Raw genomic sequence first — 16,810 nt, 5'->3', positions numbered from 1 at the left:
TGTGCGTCTATGGCCATCAGGGGTGTTAATGGTACGTTTCATTAGGAATACAGATTTTTCATGCTGGTGGATGACTTGCACCCCTTGTGTATGTGTGTGTGTGTGTGTGTGTGTGTGTGTGTGTGTGTGTGTGTGTGTGTGTGTGTTGCTGTGTGTTGCTGTGTGCACCTACAATGTGTTCATATGTAGTATTTGGATGTGTGTGCTGTGGTGGGGATTGTGTTTCTGGCAGTTGGAGAGGGATCAGTCGAGGTGAGGCTGCTGCTAAAGAATGTTCTCCTGGAAAAGGGGCAAGGAAAGAGTTTCCATCTTGGGTCAGTTCTTACCAAGAGCAAGGCCTCTCTCTTTCCAACCACTCTACCAGTCCACCAAGACATGAAACGTTCCCTCGCCACAGCAGGAAGAAAAATATAAACCCACACATAGTAGTATGAATTGAAAAAGATGTGTGTTGATACTTTTACGCTAAGTTGAGTGGTGAGATTGGAAAGTGTGTCTAAAGTCTGAAGGTTATACTCAGGCAATGTGATGCTCACATTTTCAAGGTTCACAGGTTCGCTACACTACCTGTAGACAGATTAATACAATTTCATATCAAGTCTCAGAATTAAAAGTAAAAACTAGGGTATCCTATAATGACAGACAGCTCAAGGGTCGAGTTTATGAACACAGGTTCAAGGCACAGTATGCTAAATATATATAGAGAGAGTCATTTGTCATAGAGTGCGAGGGCATGATCTGATAATTGTTTCTGGAGATAATGGTGCACAGTTTCAGACAGTCTGTCCTATAAGACATTCATAGTTTTGCACTGGGTTTTACACTCAGAAAGAGGCAGGAATAGTCAAAGAACGGTAGAAAACAAGTTTTAGAGAGACCTTACGTACTTTCTCACCTCCACACAGCTCGCCAGTCACTGCAAAAATGGGGGCAAATGCTATTCTCAATATTGGAAAATTACCAAATTGCGTGTGCTTTTTCATGTTGTAGTGTGTTGTTCTCTATGATCCACCTTGAAAGCGTCATTTAATTTTCCTTTTAATCAAAGTTTTTGTGGAGCGCACCAGCTAAATTTCCATTATTCCACTGATGCCACAATGTGGAGTCATTGCATTAGCAGTCCCTCAGTTATCTTTCACCTTGGAGGTTATCCAGCAGCACTCTTCAGAATTAAAATAGCAGCACAAGGCCTCCTCATTCATTCACAGATCTCAGCAGAGGCAGTAGCTGAGGCTTTGTCAAGCGTCCTCTACCTCAATACTTCAAAGTCGAGCGGCTGTTTTTCACCTTGAACTATATGTTCCCGCCTTGCCCCCGGTGATATTTCGATTGTGCTTCAAATGACATTGTGCAAATAGAGATAGAGGGTATTGAGTTCAGAATCATGATGACTTATTCGCCCAGCACAATGGACATGTAAGATCTGCTATATATCATATTTTTGCAGAGAAATCTTAACAGATAACTGATGACTCACATTGAGTACAAGGTGGACACAGTCGGGAAAATACAAGCAAAATGAAGCACCAATTATGCCAATGTACAGACCTGATGGGCAGAACTTTTAAAATATTGTACATTATTGAAGTAAAGTGAAGCCAAAAGAAATCTCAGTGCCAGGGAAGATGATTAGAATCTTTCTGTTCATTCAGAAACGTTTCAGTTCTCCTTGTACTTCTATCACATGCACAAAAACACTGGCACATTCAGAAATTGCTGAGACGTTAGATGAGGTTTTGTTGGATGTCGATTTGTGTCAATTCTTGGTCTTCGTCAAGGTTGTGGTTTTGTGATCTAAAGTAGAGATCCTGTGAGGTTTCTGATGCAGTTATTTGGCTTTATTTCCTCTGAATTTTACTGAGGTTTATTATAATGGCACAGAAGAAATCAAGCAAAGAGAAGACAGGAGATGCTGTGACCTAAATGTTCAGCTAAGGAAAGCAAAATCAGTGTCTTTAAAGTCGTTTTTTCCTTTCAGCCTGTGCTTTGCATTAGCTGCGACATCTTTTGTGAAATGGATTAAAAAAAACTCCACTCTTGCCTTTCATTCCAAACCTTCTCGTGACAACTCTCTGAATTTAGCAAAGTTGGCCTCTGCTCAGTTTGGAGAAGTCTTATTTTTAACGACCAGGAATGAGCGGAATGCGGCAGAGTCTGTCTCCTCTCTCGGGGCGAGACCATTATGGGGATAAAGCACGACAGGGTTATGACCAAGACCTTTCAGAGGGCATCGACGCTGCAGGTAGCCTGGGATTTGTAGGATTTATGCCACACATATGTTCAGACGGACACGTGACCCGAGACTCTTTAAATGGGTCTTATTCAACCTCCCACGTAAAAGAAATGCAATAGGCTAGACAGAATAGGCTATCCAACAATGCAAGTCAGCATCCTTTGATCTGCATGCATTAAAACACCCACACATGCATGAGTTCCATCAGCATGTTATCTTCCAGAGGCATCTTTATGACTTAGATATAGAGCATTTTAATACCTTCCCAGTCACTGATCACTATCCTGGACTGTACGTTAGATATGCATTCACATTGAATGAGTCATGGAAGGCTCAGAGATGCTCTGGAGAGCAGTTCTCGCTTCGGCCACCCCAGAAAACTGAGATTTTGACCTTTTTAAAGCATTGTGGTAGTCACAGCTAAAGGCCTTTTGGAAAATGCCAAACACATTTCCCCTCCAACTGACCTCTGGCCTTCTAAGTGAGTTCACATGCGGGCAGTAAAGCACTGGTTTCAATCAGGGGGGGAAGATGTACAGCTGGTACCAGCCAGGCAGAGACACAGCAGCTGCTTTGAAGCACAGTTTGGGATTTGGAGGGAAGTAGGGAAGAGCTGCATTAAGTATTTCAGAGCAGTTTGTGTTTTGTTAAGGAGATTCAGTTGGGCTGTGAGCTATCTGTCTCTGTCAAGTGGCCTCATTGAATAAACTGATCTAATCAGAGAAACTAATACATAGAAGAGCCCTGAAAACAGATTTTAAGAGAGGAGGAGAGGGGGAGAGGGGGCAAAAGATCCAGACAGATTAGGAGATGAGGAGGGAGAGGGGTGGGGAGAGCAGAAGATAAAGAAGTCGAGGTGATAAACATTAAATGTAGCTGCAGTGTTTCTTCTGAAGAGCACTCGCCGGCCACTTCATGAGGTACACTTGAGCATTCTAATGCAAACCAATACAACAGCTCTGCTATGAATTCTGCTTTTATGAGGGTTATCATTTTTCAGTTTTTGTTGACACTGTCCGAAAGGTGATAATTCAGCTTTATTATTGAGGTCGTAGTGGGTGGCGGTCTAGTGTATTATATTGAAAGGTGTTTATAATTCCGGCCGTCTTATGCAAATGTGAGTGGACAAAATATTAGGAACACCTCAGTGGCATGCAGCTCACCACCACTGCAAACCAAGTCAATGACACCATTGCAAATATGGAGTGTATTCATATGGCTTACTCTTGCTGGGATAATGCTGTTTAAGGCCCCTATATTTGTTCCATAAAAATATCCCTAACTCTAATGTTCGATTGGCCAGTCAGAAGCCTGAGAAAAGCAATACCGGTAGGCTCCCTCCAACTGACCCCTCTGTTTCCCTATAGTGGAAGGATAACCGTACATTTGTGTGTAAACATAAAGCTCCTTCATCAGTGACCTAAAACTGTGTTTGTGTGTCGGCCAAAAGGTCAAAACATGAAGAAAAAGCACTCGTGGGCTTTTTGAAGTGTATCTGCAGCCACAAAAGAAACTGCCAATCACGGGTTTACCAGGTGAATCAACAGACTCGAATCTAAGATTGCTGAGGTGTGTGTGCAATCATGTCTCTCTGTGTATGTGAGCTGACTATAAAACCTGACTAACATCCCCCCAGGTGCTTTAAGAGAGCAAAGACCATGAGATTCTTTAATAAAGGACACAAAACATTGTGCACGTTACCCTAAACGTCATGATGAGTCAGAGAATCAAACAGAGGTCAGCCGAGCAACGGAAGTATTTTGATTCACAGCTATTTGCAAATATCTAACGAGGAACTTGAGGCAACTGAGGTCAGAGTGAGTAAGAATAAACTCTGAATTAACAGTGGTTGTGCTGACGTCTTTGCCCTGCTGGCTCCTTTCAACCGTGACATCAAAGAGGATGCGATAAAAACAACATCATCCAGGATGATGAAAGATTTCAGATTCCAGATAAAGTTCAGAGCATCCAGTAGCGCTTTTGCACATTACGCACACACACACACACACACACACACACACACACACATTGAGATCCATTGCCTGAATCTGACACATTCAGCAGAGGCTCAGCAGCTCAAGGTCATTCTCTGTCACACCAAAGAAATTCACTGCAACATCATCCAGGCCAATGCAAATATGCCCATAGACAGTCAAGCACACAGAGACGTAAAGGCCCAAAAGCACGCACAAATAGCCACACATGCAAGGATACTCAAACACACACATAGATGCTGATAACATACACACATGCAAACAGATGGACACACACACAAACACACGCATATATATGGGTGTCAGGCAGCATCATCATTAGCTGTCACCCAATGTGCCCTCAAACTGTCACAATCGGAGTCACGTCCTTACCGCAACCCAAAGCAACACCAGCTGGCACACGATGACAACAACACATAATCATGAGGAAAAGAAAACAATCTTTGAAAAACCTATCAGAAAAGCCATGCCTGCATTAGCATAAAAGTCCTAAAAAAAACAAGACGTGTTGAGAGCAAGGGAAGAAATTACTTTTTTTTTTTTTTTTTCTTAAACCGAGACAGGGAGAGAGATGGCAGGAATTTAATTCCAGATCAGTTTCACTAAGATAAATATCCTTTTTGGAGTTAATGGAAGATTATATATCAGTTTTAAAGGACAGCATTTAAATAGCTTTACAAACCAATCGCCTTTGAGTTGAGTACTCGAAACAGACATCCATAGAAATGCTTCTCTGGTTTCTAATTTGTGGCTGGCCACTTGTGAATGGGCAACATTGAACATTTGAACACCCAGCCGTGCGTTGTTTTTTAGCATTTTAGCATCGTGAATGACAACAGCGGTGAAGACCGACACCACTGATACTCAATTTGTTATGTCTTTGTGAAAGGCCTATTTAAAGACCCCAAAAGCCACATAAACAATGGAATCTACTGGAAATAATTGGCTGCTGACTTGCTAACCTTGCTTGTACAGGCTTGTTTTGCAGTGAACTGAATGTCACAGCTTGAACTTGCAACAGATTGAATGCATTACTCAACTGAGGACAGTCTTAATGAGCTCTGAGTGTTGCAGCTGTATATGAAAATTGAAATCAGCCAAGTGATCAGTGATTCCTGACTCTGGTGTCAATAAGCAACGGAGAAGTTCGATTCCTCAAAGTAAGATATCATCTAGTGAAGTGGCTTTTGGAGTAACTTTGAAAATGATACTGAGCCCTATTAATCAATGGATTTTCCCAAGCCAGCCTATAGTTTATACAAACCCCAGCCAAAACCAAAGCCCTGTATCGAGGCCAACAAAGCTGGAAAATTAGTGACCAGAGCATCGAAATGGGGCCGTCTTAATGAATCATCCGGAATGTCACTGACTTCTAAAATGACATTTTCTCATTAAAGCAAATTTTTAAAATGTGCAAAAATGGTGAGATTATTTAACCCGTGATCCATTCATTGATCCCAATTAGACTTAACTCTTGTAGGCTGAACAAGAGAAAGCTGCACATCAGCTGAACATATCACTTGATATCATGCAACACTTCACTGGAGCATCAACCGGCTCTCAGGCGGCCACTGTCGCACGCAGCTGAGTTTGTCTTCAAGCTAAAGTGCTATTTCAGGCGTCACTCCATCAGCTATTAAAATTCTCACTCAAGAGTATAGAGCAGTATGGCTGCCATTGTGTATTCAGTGGCACAAGGCATAGAAAAGTCTTTTCTCCTCTTTCTTTGAGCCCAGGGTGGAAAGTGATCTAATTTTAAATATATTTGGAGATCATGGCAGACAGGAAGATCATTCTGTTGTCCTATAACAGAGTGTGTCACCTCTTCATCCTCCTCATTCTTCAGTAAATGGAGGTCAGCAAACATCACCGGCAAGTGAAAACGCATTGCCTTTCAGTATAATCACAGCCTAATATATAAAATCTGAAGCTCTTTACCCTCAATTGGAATGAAAACCAACTCAAGTAGAATTAATGTCATAATTTATAAGGCCATGAAATAACCCACCGGGCAGACTGGAAGTTATATCACGCACTTGTGACCTTTCAGGATGAATCTCTCCGATGCAGTGCCAATGATTCAATCAGCTGAGCCTGAAATGGCTCCAGCTGGGACACCGATTCCTACCGTGGGCACGAAAGCGCCCAAAAATTGATAATGCCATACTGCAGTCTGGGTGCAAAATAAGGCACATTTTGTCATTTGGAGCCCTGAAGGAAGTGAGAGGAAATATAATGTGAATATGTTTGAGGAGCAAGTTGTTATTTTAAAGTCATATACTGCTGCTTTAGATGAGCCTCCCCGCAGTGAAAAAAATTGACTTTTTCCTAGGTGTGCTGAATGACGGCGTGAAGCATGAATAAGTTATAAGTGAAAGTCAGGCTCCCCGACCTCGCTGCTCTCGTCCCTGCAGTGCAGCACAGCTCTGTGTGTGTACTGTAATGTAATGCAATGGTTAATGTACTATCATCCACATGGCAGTGAGGAAATATTCAGATTTATGCTCCTGCCAACACCTGTGACGGGTAGAGTGCACGCACACACACACATACACACACAAAGCAGGAATTGGGAACATCTCACTTTGCTCATATTGAATAGAAAAGTTATGCATCTTCTATGGCCATAAGAAGAATCAAGATGTTAGCTGGGGATGCGGATGACTACGCAACGCAGTGCCAAGTCAGGAAAAGGAATCGAAAACTGGAACGTTAATCAGAGGACATGCATTTTGTATGAAGGTGGAGAGGGGGCTTCGTACAGTGTGAAGGCAGTGCGACTACAGTATAAGACAGCAATGAATTATAAATGGAATAAATGATGGTCTCAGTTGGGTCATTCATGGTTTGAATTATTAACTGAGTCTTTTGGACCCAGGTGTGATTTTAATAATGGTAAATCATCAATTTTAGTCAGTTTCAAGGTTCTTAAAGTTCCAATCTGGGATCCTGTTTGTCTCACCTTCAAAAATCAAACCTAAGCTCCCCATAAAGAGGAGCTTTTGTTTGGCAACAAAAGGCCTTCGGCTAAGATTTGAGAAAGATTATTATTTTGTGACTTTGCAGACGTGATCATTGTTTCTTCATCATGTTAGGAGAAAATGCAATCCAGACAGTGTTGCATTTCTTAGGAAACGTGCTTGCTCTGTAAGGTTAGTAGTACTGTATATGAATGTCATTTATAGTGAAGATTTTTTAGTTTTCTTTTTGTTGTACTTTTTCTTTTATTGCATATTTGGCAGTATCGATAGAGCCAGGGAGGCCTGGCCAGACTGGCCAATCAAATTCATTGTGATTATATATGCAACTGAACCACCAGGCAACCAGGATGCCCCATTAAAAAATGAAAAATAGACATGTACTAACTGGTCATGCCCTCACATTTGATTTTCATTCATCCACCAATCATCTATACCTGTTGCACATGTGCAGGGTCACACAGGGAGTGAAGCATCGTACAGCCAGAGCAGGTGGCCAATCAAACACCTAGAGACAGGTAGCCATTCACACTCACTTCTGATGAGAAAATGTCAATCTGTGGACAATGAGAGGCAACCAAAGAACATGGATTTGAACTTAGGACCTTCTAGCTCAGAGGCAACAGTTGCGCATCACTGAGCCGTGTTGGTTTTGAAGTTAAAAAAAAAAAACAGTTTCATCTCGGCTCACAGTTCATTGCAAATGTGGGTACTTAAGAAAATCAGTTGCTTGCAGGTTTTTGGCTCTTGAACCTCCGACGTGTATTTGTTTTTTTAATTCCAAGTCCCCTCGCATGCAGTATCGAGTGAGGCAGACAGTCAGGCACACAGACAGGTATTTTTGCTGGCCTGCAGAGTGGCATGCCAGGGGACAAAGCTTCTTAAAGCAAATGACATTTGCTTCCAACATGGTTCCTCGCCCTCTCTACATGTCTTGTTTCTCTGTCGAGCTCGAGCTGTCCCCTCAGGCAGAGCCAACACCTCGTCTCTATTCTTCTGACACCAGCACAGATAAATACTGCCAGCCACAGACACACACGGCCGGTCGCACTCTCTCTCTCTCCCACACACACACACTGACCTCAGAGGTCCGATCAATAAACCACCTACAGCACTTTTCCAAAGCTTAGAGAGAGACATTGCAGGACTGTCTGTGTGTTTGTGCGTGTGCGCATTTTGTTACTGCTCTCCAAAACAAACAAGGCAATCTATAAGACCATTAGTGATATTGCATTACTTTCATTGGAATTCTCAGCGTCATACATCTCAGCACAGGTTATCTGTTTGCACAAAGGAATCCATTCTTAACAATGTGGCTATAAAAAAGAGAGAGAATAGCAGTGTTGTGTCAAGTGCTTGACCCCTCCCTGGACCATGCATCGCCTTCTATTTAACACTGAATGGATTGATTACATTGAGCACATGGTGGGAGATGAGTTGACTTGCTTGTGGCACCATTGTAGATCTTGTGCAGAAGACCATTTAGAATGCACAGCTGCACAATCCTCCACTTTCCTCACGCAAAGACAGCTTGCTACTTTCATGGATTTTCATAGAACAACATCAGTTTTTTGCTGTTTCTGCCTCTTCCGTTCTCTGGCTTCCAGTTTCACAGCGGTAAATTGACAGAAACGACGAATAACATTCATTCATTTGGTCATTTGTGCTAGTTCGTACGCTTCGGGTGTGGCAAAAGTCAATAAAATCAATTCTGAAAACAGAGAAATATCATAAGTTGTTGTAAATGACTAAATATTATATTAAGATCTGACAGAAGAATAGGTTAGAACAGTGGTTCCCAAAGTGGACATCATTGCAGCCCAGGGTCCCCTGAGGATGGGCCAAGGTTGCTGCAAGATTCTATATTATTTTTACCATATTAAATAGTACAGGGTCTTTATATTAAGTACATTTGTATATTGTGTTTTTAAACCTATCAAAATGGAAGAAATAGCAATAAGAAATCAACATTAAAAATAACACTGAAAGCTGATGCTAATGAAGTTATCCTGCATCTAAGAATGATGGTTTTTCCTGTAGTCAAAGCAACAAAACTCGCTTTCTGGCACAAGTTATGCGCATAAACAGCAGTCAGACTTAATGACTGACATACCAATATCAATCACTTTAAATACAGTACAGCTCAGGGAAATGCTAAGAGATCTAAGTGACTGATCATGGGCTGGGCCAAAATGACTATAATCAGGCTTCACAGTGAAAGCTACTTAGCTTCAGCTTTTCATGGAGAGGAGATGCTAGCTGTCCCACACTGTTCCTGCACCAGAAAACCTCATCTGCAGGGAACAGCTACAGTAGCAAATGCTGCAGTGGTGCTGAGTAACCTCATGAGGCATCTTGAAAGAAAACACCCTTCTACCCTTCTTCTAAGTTGCCCATTAACATGACCTGCATGATGACACACGTACAGTCAGTTCAATAGAGCATGAATCAAAAAGGATTGGCAAGTTATCACATTTTCTTGTATTTAGGTTTTACACAGCATCCCAACTTTTTTGGAGTCAGAGTTCTAACTCAAAATAATATTCTGCATCCCGAAAGACATGTATGTCGATCAGTTGCAGCAAGTCGCACCCGATTTGGCCAATGCAACATCATTTGTGAATCTCTTTCCAGTTCTGACGGGGCAATTAAAATGTCGAATTGTCCTCCAAGATGTTCAGCTGAACTTCCCCTTAACGCTGCATGGGCTACAATTTTCCAAGACAGTGTGGTTTTTAAGTGACCATGATCCTGTTGACTTGACACATTATTCAGTTTCCTCAAAGGACCAAAAGTGATCAAATCTCCAGTAAACATCTCTCAGACAGCTTTGCTTTGTTCAGGCAACACGCAAATCCAATTGCTTTTTAAGACCAGTCATAAAAGCTGGCTTGTCCACTTGTTATGTTACAAGCCTCTCTCATTGGATTTGTGTTTGGACAATATAATCCTTTGTTGTCATTACTGTATTGGTTGTCTTGGTAACAGTACATTTGTACATGCTGGCTAAGATTGGGTTTCTGGACTAGAAACGCTGCGCAGACCACAATGTTTGGATCTATGGGAATTTATTGGTGGCAGCACTGTGAGACGTGGCATAAAACATCTTTGACTCCACTGCTTCGCTAAGTGGCCTTCATTTTTGCTGTCTTGTTGTTATTTTAGTCACATCTGATTTTTATTTTCTCTCAGTTGAGCAGAACAAGTCGAAGCAGAGCTTGAATTTCTCTTGTCACCCCAAAACATGTAGTTGTAATGAATGAGAGCATACAGGTATGCTTTGAAGTCTTGGTTACAAATCACAACTTTGCACCTGGAGAACCTGCTTCCCATAATTAGGCAGCATCTTTTCCTGGATTCACATGGGGGAGCATGATGTGAGCTCATGATACAGTGATAAAAATACTCATTTGTAGCCACATTTGTAATGTTGAGCTAGCTCTGGGAACATCTCTCCCCACACTGCTCTCCCGGTTTATGAATATTCTCCATGAGGACACATCGATCCACTTCTGCTTGTAGGCCAGACATCGACTCTGAGCTTCAGCTAATCAAAGAGCCAATTAATGCAGGCAGCAGTATGCACACCGAGCTGCTGCGTGAGTCAGTGACATACTAAGCTTCACAGGCGCAAAGATTTTGTGAACTAGATGAGACAAATCGTGTCAGCTGTTGAGCTGTGGAGAATGGCTTGAAAATGACCATCCTCCTATTGCACTAGAATCGGCAAAGAAATAAAGATGCATAGAGGTTGTAAACCAGATGCCATATTTTTTCTTCTTTTTTTTTTTTTAAACTCAAAGTCAACTGTTGTTTTTTTTTTCTTTCTTTCTCTGGTGCACTAAATGAAGCATAATCCCCAAAGGCAGCCATTTAAATCACACATGTCCCCCACTGCCTACATGATGTGTACTTACTAGCAACCTCTATAAAGTTATGGAGGAAATGAAATTGACGAGACAATGAATTCAATTCTGTTCTTGTGTGCTCCACGTGGAACCTATTCAAGAACTACTTATGTCCTGGTAACTTCAATAATTCATTGGAAGACTATTTTAAGTACTCTATTGTCAGGTAAGGACGGTTTGTTTGGCCACCGTCCTCTCTCCTCCTCAGGACCTCTGCTGCCAACAGCTGGCTCCGCAGACAGTGATGCTGTAAAGGTCAGAAAAGGGGGTGGACTGAATGGACAGATGCTTCAGGAGCACCTTCATGCTGGTGATGCCGTGCATCTGGTGTGAGTTCACTGTCAAACTGTGTCCAGACAGATAATCCAGACAGCACTGCATGTGAAAACACAACATCCCGCCAGTACCAGAAAATACATGACCCCATCAGCAAAGTATAGCTTTGACAGAGTGCTGGTTTTGTCTTAAAAGTATCAACTTGGTTGCCTCATAAGATACAGTTGAAGGTGAAGATCAATATGTTCAGGAACTAACTGCCAAGAAGATTTCACTTCTATTGCTATTCTAGTTAAGATTATTGTCGCTGAGTGTGAGTTCTCACAGCAGTAGTGTATCTGCACAGGGTTCCCAGTACATTTAACAATAGTAAGACTCCACTATTTGTCCTGTAGTGGTTGGCAAAAGCATACAATGTATTGAGAGAAGTTGGATCGCCAACACAGCCAAAGCCGCAGTGGAGCCAAAGCTCTGTGTTTAGCCCAGATGGAACAGAACAGGGCACTTGACTAGTTCACGGTCCATCTCATCACCAAGTGTCTTTGGCTCTCTCAAGCTTTGTCATTGTGCAGCTAAACATTCAAGTGCCATGTTTGGTCACCCGTAGAACAAACCAGCCCATTCATACAGTCCAGTAGCCCCAGGGTGGATGAAAGGGGGTCATTGCAAATAAAATGCCTCTACTTGCATTTAAACTCCCCCTACTCTCGCCAAACTCTCCCCTCTGTCTTTTCTCTCTATTCAAACTAATTTTCTTGAGCTTTGCTATAAGACAAGGAGGTGGCCAGGAGCCAGAGTTTGGCTGTTGGGGAGCTGAAACTTGAATGCCAAGCCCTCGAGTCCTCAGAGGAGAGATGGGATTTATAGCTGGAATGTGGGGGGTTTGGCTGGGCATGAAAAAGATTGAACACATTGGCGGTTGCTGATGCCAGGGCCTCCTAGCTCGATACCCTGCTGAGCTCCAAATATGGCAAACATGAGACTGAAAATAATTTGAGCATCCTGGAATTTTTTGTTGAAGTAATGTTCTAATATTCAAATCAACAACTGTCCCCTTTCAGAACCAGAAAGTGACTGAATCTGTAGTCTTTTTTTCTCTGGGGAACGTAAAGAAAACAGCAATGTGAGGAACAACGAAAGACAGAACTGGGTCGCTAGCATTAGCAACAGCAGCTATCAAACAAAAAAGACTTTTACATCCAGAAACTCAAATGACTCTGATCCATGTCACAGCACTGGGCACACAGTTTGATTGCAAAGTGGTCTCTGTAAACCACAATACCAGACCTTAAATTACACAAAAACCTATGCTTTAAATTCACCATCCGGCCATTTCTGGCTTTCTGCGACACCTCAACTCGACTCGCCAGGAACTCGCATCTGTGCTTCAGGTTACTGTCATGTATCCAAACCTTCCTCCACACACCATTTCATTTCATTTTAGCTCTGCTGCAGTATCTCCAGGTATGCAACTGCCACATCCTGCTGCATTCACCAACACCTCCCTCTCCACATGCCAGCATTGATAACGGAATATAGTGTGTAGAATCCATAATGGCGTCTTGAGCGACTGGAAATGTTCTGAACTGCTAATACCTCCATGACCGCAGCAGTAATGGCTCCGTCAAATGGTTTCTGTTGGCGCTTTTAGAAGTGAATAACATTCCATTAATCTTGAAGCAAAAGGTCAAGGACTCCTGAAAACATAATCTTCAAACGATGGGCATCATTTAAAGAGCCTCGGGCCAATTGAATGAAGTAAAGCATTTACTCTTAAAACTCAATATTGTCACTGATGTGTGAAAACCTCCTAAGTAAGGCAAATTTAGGTAATTCTTGGACAAATTTCTCAAATTTGTTATCCATATCAAAGCCCGTGTTTGGGAAATGTTATGTGAATTGCTTTCAATTTTTTTCTGAGTTTATGGGGGGATCATTTTTATGACATATAGTGCTTAGTCCACTGCAAAGATATGTTTCATTTATCTTGCACTTAAGTAAGCTGTCGATGCATGCTGCGCACTCAGCCACAGAGAAATCCCCCTGACTGCACCAGCAGTTAAATGCATTTTACATCATTATTCAATATTCAGAGCTGTGTGGGTCGTTGATGGCAAGCACACAAACACATTCCAGAAAACAATACTCCTGCGTCAAGTCCACAGTGACTTTTATGAAAGCAGCTAATCGTTAATACGATTAATGTAGGTAAGCACACATTCACCATTGGCCTCTACACTCAGCATCCAGCTTAGTTTAAGTTGTCTATAATTGATAACAGCATGTATACACTATTTGTATTATTCATTGGCCATGTCAGTTGCAATTCACTTCAAACACGTTGCATTGCAGTGAAGCATGGGATGGTGTTTAGTGCTGAAACCTCACAGAAATTCATGTAGACCTGAAGGAATTTAAACTACTTATCATATGAAGTTGAGGCTGAACTGTACTTTTTAATCTTTGCAGAGTGAGTACATATTTGCATGCATTAAAAAGGCAGCAGCACAGAGATTGTGCTTGTGCTCTCAAATCATTGCTTACGTTATTCAGCATTCGAAACTTTTGACAGCTCATGGAACAAGCGAGTAGATCCTTTAGCTTCGTATTTCAAGTCTCCGTAATTTTTCCAGGCATGTTTGACTAAAACGTAAGATGCATCCCCAAAGTCAAATACTCTGAGGTCCCCACAGAGACTAACAACGCCAACAAACAGGCTTATTATACTGATAAAAAGAAGATTTAGCTTTATGAGATATCCAGTTCAAATGTGGAACATTGGCTACCATGATATGGACGAGTCCAAACAAGCAATTTGTCCATTGACTCGTGTACATGGAGAACAAAGAATAAATTGGGTAATATTAGTATGAATAAACAAAGGCCCTTTGGGTACTTGCAGGGCACAGCTAACAAGCTAGTGGTCAAACAAAAACATGACATTCTGTAAATTTAACATGCAAGACAGAGGAGGATTTGATAGGACCAAAAAATACAAATTGTAATGCAATCAGATTGTTTAGTTACTGTGAATGGACAAAATGTGGACCATTAGCATTTCCTGCATATATAAAGAAATCGATACGTGGGAATAAAAAGATTTGTCAAACATTATTTTTTTTGTACCGTGAAATTGTTTATAACCATCATTCAAGTGTTCCAGGTCCCTAATTTTCAGTTATTTTATTCTATTTAAAAAACACTATTGAATTTTATTGTTTACATATGAAAAATGCCTGTTTCTGTGGTGTGTTTAGTGTTCATTTCAAAAATGCGGTGCACAACCTATTTACAGTTTCATTCAGGATCTTACAAACCTATAATGGGCTCATGTTTACCAAAGACAAGCAATGCAAAGCCATCCAAAAGTCAATGAACAACACATGCAGCAAACCAAGTTGAAAACTAAAGACAAAGCTGTGAAGAAGCTCTGCTGAGATAATGACAGCAGCATGCACGTGCATTCAACTCCCACGCTTAGAACGCATGGAGCAATCGAGCCCCCTAAACACCCCCACCCCATCCCATCCCGACCCACTCCACCCCTCCGATGTATGACATCCCATTGTGCATGTGTTAAGAGAGAAAAAAAAGACCCTAAATCTACTCCCTCTAAAGGAATGGTCCCATTGAAAGTGAATCAAGCAACAAAGGAGGCACTTACATTCAAGCGCCTCACATGGTCCTCCGACAGAAAAGAAGAGGAGCGTGCAATGATTCCAGTCTGAGGAAACAATAGTAACCTTGGGGAGAGAGAGAGAGAGAGAGAGAGAGAGAGAGAGAGAGAGAGAGAGAAAGTGCAGGGGAGAGAGAGAGAGTGAGAGAGATGGAAAATAAAGGTGAGAGAAGACGCAGATTCATGCATCCGCACACCCAGCGTACACGCAAATCAAAACACTTAGGATCTTTTCTTGCATCTCCCCTCCTCCTCCTCCTCCTCCTGTTCAGCTTTTCCCCCTCGCTCTACCCCCCCACCCCCCCAAACCCATGCCTTCGGGTTTTACTTGTCATGTGTTCAGGCTCAGGCGAGCGTGAAGCGGGCTGAGGAAACCAGTGCTGCCAGTGCTGCAAGTGCTTTGTCCAGCGGTTGGGAAACTCATGCCTCCATTACGTGGAACATTGAGCTTCTTGGCCCCCTCTGTGTGTTGGATCCACAGTAGATGGATGGTGAGGCAGGAGACGATATCCAGCATCGTGGCTCATCCATCACACCTTCCTGGGATCTCATCCTGAAAATAAAAAAAAAAAATAATAATAATTTCTCCTGTGGAAAACATTGATAAATGTCTTTCACAGGCTTGCGCCCAGTTTCCAGAAACAGTTGGCTACAATTGCAAAGTTAACAGCAAGGGTAGTGAAAGTCCCACAAGGCATTTTGAGTGCAGAGCCACACTCCTCTGTTCAATTAAATGGAGGGAACCCGCTGTGCAACCATTTGCTGATTACACAAGATATTACACTACATATATATATTTCTTTTTTCTCTCACTTAAAGAGCTGATGCAAACTGCCTCAATTTTTAGTAATGTTTGCAATTCTTTTTTTCTTTTTTTTTATCTCAGCTTTGAGTTGCTTTTAACTTTTAGTGGTTGTCACCCAAGGGAAGAGAAGCACAGAGCGGCGGGATCAGCAAATGTTTTCATATTCAAACTTTATCTCGGAGCGCTTTGGGCTGAAGCTGCGCTTTTAAAAGACGATAGAATTTATCAATTGCTGGTGTTTAAATTTGGCTATCCCCATACTGGAAAATAATTGTATTGCACTTAGACCATGATGGAGCTCTGAAGCTCCACATTTCCAGGGCAGGTGAATGAAAATACTTCATTGGTTATTTTTTTAATCTTTCAGAAAATGTTTCTCATATTTAAATGATATGATACTTGTTCAAGGCCAAGCCAATTTCTCTGTTTGCTCATTCTATCACTGTGTACACATTTTCTACAAATGTGAATAATTTGAACAAAAACATGCTAATTAATCATCACATAATTAATTGATCTTTTTCCAAGCAATTGTGGAGAAACGTGTGTTCATGCAGGACCAGAAGAAACTGATTCAGGGTCTTTGAACTGCAATTCCTACAACAGGCATAGTTAGGTGAATGGGCACAAAAATATGTTATCTAGAAGCATCAACAGATTAAAAAGAGGTGTTACCCCATACGAAACCCCCGTGTTTGCAGTGAGTAATAGAATAGCAAGGGTTAAAAAAAGCATTGTGTGGGCATGCTTGCTTGACTGACAGGTGTCTCAGACTATTACGTTCAACTGTGGTGTTTACCCCAGCGGAGCTTCACCCAGTATTTGGATTATTTTGGTAGCTCCAGCGAAGATGGTTGGAACAGATAAACCCAAATCCAAGCTTCAGAACACTTAATACTCAAATATGTCAGGACTTCAAATCATTTCTCCACAGTCTGTG

The 16,810-nt window shown here is 41.8% G+C and overlaps 1 protein-coding gene across 1 annotated transcript in view; it reads right to left on the bottom strand.

Moving 5' to 3' along the window:
* The window catches only part of LOC139327780 (E3 ubiquitin-protein ligase Midline-1-like), a 57,213-nt gene extending 41,924 nt beyond the window's left edge, over positions 1–15,289 (bottom strand). Inside the window, exon 1 of the mRNA XM_070957739.1 lies at positions 15,054–15,289. The gene's annotated coding sequence lies outside the window, so the exon portion shown is untranslated. The remainder of the gene's footprint in view (positions 1–15,053) is intronic.
* Positions 15,290–16,810: the final 1,521 nt, after the last annotated feature.

This window comes from Chaetodon trifascialis, chromosome 24 (genome assembly GCF_039877785.1).
Source record: "Chaetodon trifascialis isolate fChaTrf1 chromosome 24, fChaTrf1.hap1, whole genome shotgun sequence".
NCBI classification, from domain to species: domain Eukaryota; kingdom Metazoa; phylum Chordata; class Actinopteri; order Chaetodontiformes; family Chaetodontidae; genus Chaetodon; species Chaetodon trifascialis.
This window is presented reverse-complemented; position numbering and strand designations above follow the sequence as displayed.